Source organism: Nyctereutes procyonoides, unplaced genomic scaffold (assembly GCF_905146905.1).
Source record: "Nyctereutes procyonoides isolate TBG_1078 unplaced genomic scaffold, NYPRO_anot_genome, whole genome shotgun sequence".
Taxonomy (NCBI): Eukaryota; Metazoa; Chordata; class Mammalia; order Carnivora; family Canidae; genus Nyctereutes; species Nyctereutes procyonoides.
Window position 1 is genome coordinate 18,286,617 of NW_026575128.1, and position 6,000 is coordinate 18,292,616.

The window sequence follows — 6,000 nt, forward strand, 5'->3', positions numbered from 1 at the left end:
ACGGATGGAGGGTGCCGCTGTGGAAAACAGCTTGGTGGTTTCTCACTACATTAAACATAGAAAATACCATATGACCCAGCAATTCCATGCAAACAGGCGTTCAAACGAAAAATTGCACATGAATGTTCTTAGCAGTACTATTCACAGTAGCCAAAAGGGGGAAACAGCTCAAGTGTCCATCAACTGATAAATGGATAAACAAAATGTAGTATGTATCTATATAATGGCATATTTTTTCTAGTAGGCTACAGCGTGGATGAACCCAGAACATTTTATGCTCAGTGAAAGAACCAACACAAAAAGCCACATGTTGTATGAATCCATTCATCTAAAATATGTAGTAATAAGTAATATGTCCACAGAAACAGAAAGCACATTAATGGTTGCCAGGAGCTGGGGGGAGGAGAGAATGGGACTGACCCCATAATGGCTGTGGGGTTTCCTTTTGTAATGGTGAAAATGTCCTGGAACTAGATGGTGAGGATGGTTGCACAGCCTTGTAAAAGTACTAAATGCCACTGAATCAAACACTTTAAAATAGATAAAGTGATGAATTGCATTTTTTTTAAGATTTTATTTATTTATTCATGAGAGACACACACAGAGAGAGGCAGAAACAGAGGAAGAAGAAAAGAAAGAAAGAAGAAAGAAAGAAAGAAAGAAAGAAAGAAAGAAAGAAAGAAAGAAAGAAAGAGGAAGAGAGAGGAGAAGCAGGCTCCATGCAGGGAGCCCGATGCAGGACTCCATCCTGGGACTCCAGGATCACACCCTGAACCAAAGGCAGATGCTCAACCGCTGAGCCACACCAGCATCCCAATAAATTGTATGTTATGTGAATTTTACCACAATAGACACAAGTACGTTACAAAATAAAAGGTATAGTTGATTTTATTTTTCTGGAAGTACAAGTATAGAGAAAAAGTATAGAATGATAAATATCAAATTACTCTGGTTGTCCATTGATGGTCATTTAGAACTAATGTTCTAATTTTTCTACAGCAATCCTGGATTACTTGAGTCCTTTAAAAACATATTGTAGAATAATACATAATGAAATAGAGGAGTGTTCATCATATATTCATATGCTATCAAACCAAAATAATATATTTGAATGGTTCTAATTATTGTAAAAATACACCTCTTTCATGGAAAAAAAACCTATTGGAAATGCATATGCCAACATATCAATGGTTATATTTCGGTAGAGTGATTATAGGTGAATTTTATTTACTTTTTAAAAATACATTTTCAGAATTCCTCCAGTGAATATTCATTACCTTCATAATCTGGGTTTTAAACGTATTTTTCAAAGTTTTCTTAATATTGAGCCAAAACGGGGATCCCTGGGTGGCGCAGCGGTTTGGCGCCTGCCTTTGGCCCAGGGCGCAATCCTGGAGACCCGGGATCGAATCCCACATCGGGCTCCCGGTGCATGGAGCCTGCTTCTCCCTCTGCCTATGTCTCTGCCTCTCTCTCTCTCTCTCTCTCTCTCTCTCTCTGTGACTATCATAAAATAAAAAAAAATTAAAAAAAAATATTGAGCCAGAACCTCTCCTTGCTTGTTAAATAAAACCTGTAGTTGGGGAAAAATTGAAAGATCAAGTTTTAAAGGGAAATAACACCAAAGAATCTGGAAACTATTAAAACAAAAAAGGAAGAGAATATTCAGAGACAAACACGTGCTTAAAAAGAAAAAAAAACCCTCTTGCTTAGCTAACTAACTCAAAAGTGTTATTATTGTAAGGGGGAAGTACCTTTTTCTAAAAGGGAAATGCAAGCTAAGAGAATGAGGATGCAACCAAATCATACTAAGCGACGCAGACTATAAACTGCTTTTGCAACAGTATGCGACAAACAGCACAAGGGAATTTTTTAAAAGATTTTATTTATTTATTTGACAAAGAGAAAGGGCACAAGCAGGGGAAGCAGCAGGCAGAGGGAGGGAGAAGCAGGCTCCCGCTGAGCAGGGAGCCCAAGGGGCCTCCATCCCGGACTTGATTATGACCTGAGCCGAAGGCAGACGCTTCAGGGGCTGAGCATCTGCCCCAGCCCCCGGGATTTTAAAAAGAAGTCAGAGAAGGAGTTAGGAAACTGTAGTCCAAACCCGTGGCATCTGACTACAGCTGCCCTGGGTTGCAGGGCAGGTGGGCGGCAAATGGGATTTGTGTCCACGAGAGAAGGCCTTTGGAAGGGGCCTGAAAACACAGCAGTTATAAGTAATCGTGTGGCATTTATAATATGATAACTATGACTGCTAATGATACCTGCATTTCTTTTTTTTTTTTTTCTAATTTTTATTTATTCATGAGAGACACAGAGAGAGACAGAGACACAGGCAGAGGGAGAAACAGGCTCCCTGCAGGGAGCCGGATGTGGGACTCGATCCTGGGACCCCGGGTCACACCCTGAGCCAGAGTCAGGGGCTCAACCACTGAGCCACCCGGGCGTCCCCAGTACCTTCATTTCTAATAATAATATTTATGTGTAGCTTTGTCCTGCTTACTGTGTGCTTGTTGCTGTACTAAGCACTTACAGGGTTTTAACTCACATAATTCCTACAACATCCCTAAGAAGCAGGCCCTGTTATCCCTGTTTCACAGATAAGGAGAAGGAACCCCGGGAAGGTCAAAGAGTGTCATACGTTAGGGATCCCTGGGTGGCGCAGCGCTTTGGCGCCTGCCTTTGGCCCAGGCCACGATCCTAGAGACGCAGGATCGAGTCCCACGTCGGGCTCCCGGTGCATGGAGCCTGCTTCTCCCTCTGCCTATGTCTCTGCCTCTCTCTCTTTCTCTCTCTGTGACTATCATAAAAAAAAAAAAGTGTCACACATTAATGTCACACAGCTAGTAAGTGAAAGGGCCAATTCACATCCAGTAGTCCTTATGCTAGAGTTCAGGCACTTAACTGCGATGTTTTACCAGCATCATGGCCAAAACATCCCCTCCAGCGGCGGTTCACTAAGGGTAGTCCTTTCAGGAAGTCCGAGAGGTCAAAACTATTTCCATAATAACACTAAGTTTTTTTTTCCTCATTCTATTACAGTTTTCCAGACGCTATAGGAAGTGTGATGACATCAACTTTAATGGCTAGGAAAAAATGTGGGGGGGAGGGGCCCTGGGTGACTCAGTTAAGTGGCTGCCTTTGGCTCCGGCCATGATCTCGGGGTCCTGGATCAAGCACTGCATTAGGCTCCCAGCTCAGCAGGGAGTCTGCTTCTCCCTCTAGCTCTGTTCTTCTCCCTCTTCCTTGCTCATACTCTCTCTCAAATAAATAAATAAAATCTTTTTGTTTGTATAGCCTTGCATTCTCTAGGATTTTCTCAGGGAAGCTCTTTGGGATCCTGAATTCAAGATGTTTGAGAACCATCGCTTGACATAAGGTAAAGGGAACATGGTTTCTGAAGAAATAATCAAGGCTACTTGCCATGGTTTATTCATTTGTTCATTCATTCATTCAATCATGGTTGAGTACTGCTTTGCAGGTATTGTGTCAGGTGTGGAGATTACAGTGGTGAGCAAGAGTAGCTTGGTCCCTTGACTCATGGAACTTACTGCAATGGTCCTAAAACATCAGGGTGCATGGGAACTCTTTGATAAATTAATTAAAAGTCCAAATCCGGGATCCCTGGGTGACGCAGCGGTTTAGCGCCTGCCTTTGGCCCAGGGCGCGATCCTGGAGACCCGGGATCGAATCCCACATCAGGCTCCCGGTGCATGGAGCCTGCTTCTCCCTCTGCCTATGTCTCTGCCTCTCTCTCTCTGACTATCATAAATAAATAAATAAATAAATAAATAAATAAATAAATAAATGTCCAAATCCTGGGGCTTTACTCCAAGAGATACCAATTCAATTTATAGAGCATAGGACTCAGGAATTTTCTTTTCTATTTTCTTTTCTTTTCTTTTCTTTTCTTTTTTTTAAGATGTAAGGTCCATTCTGAAGCAAAAGACCCACTAACACATTGAAAAACACTGGTTTAGCGGTTGTTTAGCTTGAAAAGAAAACTTGCAGAAATGAAAGTGATCATCATATATAAAGACCTTTGTAGAAAGTAGAGTTAGATACCAGGAGGCCAAGGCTAACTTGGAGGCAGGTTTCCATCTCATATCAGGTAGGAATGGTCAACCAGGTGAGGCGGAATTGCCAGTCAACTGCAAGCTTGAGTTGGCTAGAGTGCCCTACTACCAACGTTGTCATAAGGATTCCCACACTGGCATGACTTTTTTTTTTTTTTTTGAGAGAGAGAGAGCATGCACGAGGTAGGGAGAGACAGGCAGAGAGAAAGGAAGAATTTCAAGCAGACTCCCCGCTGAGCATGGAGCCCAACACAGGGCTCGATCCCACGACCCAGAGATCACGACCTGAGCTGAAATCAAGAGTTGGCTGCTTCACTGACTGAGCCCCCAGGATGCCCCCAGGATGACATTTTCTATATGACCTCTAAGCATGAGAGAATTGTACAGGAGCCGAAAGGGAGGGCTCATGGAAGGCATAACTGATTTAGTGCACTATTTCAGTCACTTATTTTCTCCAACAAACTACGTCAACTCAGATGATAATACAAATTCCAAAGTGACCACGTAAGCTAGGACAGACTACAAGGGTTGGCCAAAGTTCAAGGACTTGGAGGATGGGAGAATGAGGACTTTGAGAATGAGGACAAAGTAGAGGCAGCTTCTCAGCCCTTCCCTTGTTTCTCATGGGGCTGCACCCAAAGTTCAGGGACCTCAGCCATAAGGCCGAGAACAGCAGCCCTTTCTTCCACTTTGAACCTTGAGAGAGAAGGTCGGGCAGGCCTCATCATCCCAGCTACCACCTGGGCTCTAGGTTCCTGTACTCCTTCTGCACCGTAGAAGCCTAACCCAGTCATGAAATCCGCAGGCAGCACATCACATATCTTAGCTACGTCCAAGTATCATTTCTTGCTGTGCAAGTAGGTCTCCCAGAGATCGCGGTGCCACAAATGGAGTGGTGGCCTGCATGCTATACGTGATCTGCAGGCCTCCAAGTTAAACCTGGGGAGAAAACACTATTACCCCATTTTACAGATAAACTGTAGTTAATTTCATGACTCACTTTATATTTCATTGAGAAAAATAGAAGAATCAAGTTGAAGATGATTTCCTCTTCCTTTTTTTTTTTTAAAGATTTATTTATTTATTCATGAGAGACACAGAGAGAAAGAGAGGCAGCGACACAGGCAGAGGGAGAAGCAAGCTCCATGCAGGGAGCCAGATGTGGGACTTGATCCCGGGTCTCCAGGATCAGGCCCTGGGCTGAAGGCAGCGCTAAACCGCTGAGCCACCCGAGCTGCCCGATTTCCTCTTCCTCAACTACATCAGCTACCAAGCTACCTGTCTGCCTTCTCTCCTTGTGACGGATGGATTCTCGCTACCATCGAACGCCAATCCCCTCATCTGTGTACTGGATCCGATCCCTTTTCCTTCCTCACATGCTTTGCTCCTCTAATTACACTTTCTCTCTTCAGCATCATCAGTTTCTTCCTCTATATGATTATTCCCATCAGCCTACAAATATGTTATAGTGTCTCCCATCTTTAAACAAAAAACAGGGACACCCGAGTGGCTCAGTGGTTGAGCGTCTACCTTCGGCCCAGGGTGTGACCCCAGGGTCCTGGGATCGAGTCCTGCACTGGGCTCCCCGCGGGGAGCCTGCTTCTCCCTCTGCCTCTCTCTGTGTGTCATGAATAAATAATCTTTTTAAAAAATGAAAAAAAAAAAAAAACCTGTTTCTATCAGGACACTGCCTCTTTTCTTTGCTCTTCTATGTCAGTGTGAATTAGTTTTAGTCCCATATAACAGGAAACTCGAATTAGAGTCATACATATAAGGGAGGGCTGGTTTTCTTTTATGTGAAGGAAGCTCAGAGGTAAATATTATGTTTCCACGCTGTCACGAGGGACCCAGGTGCCCTTTGGCTTCCTGCGTTGCCGTCTTTGGCACAAAACTTCCATTCTCAAGGTCACCTCGTGACCCGAGA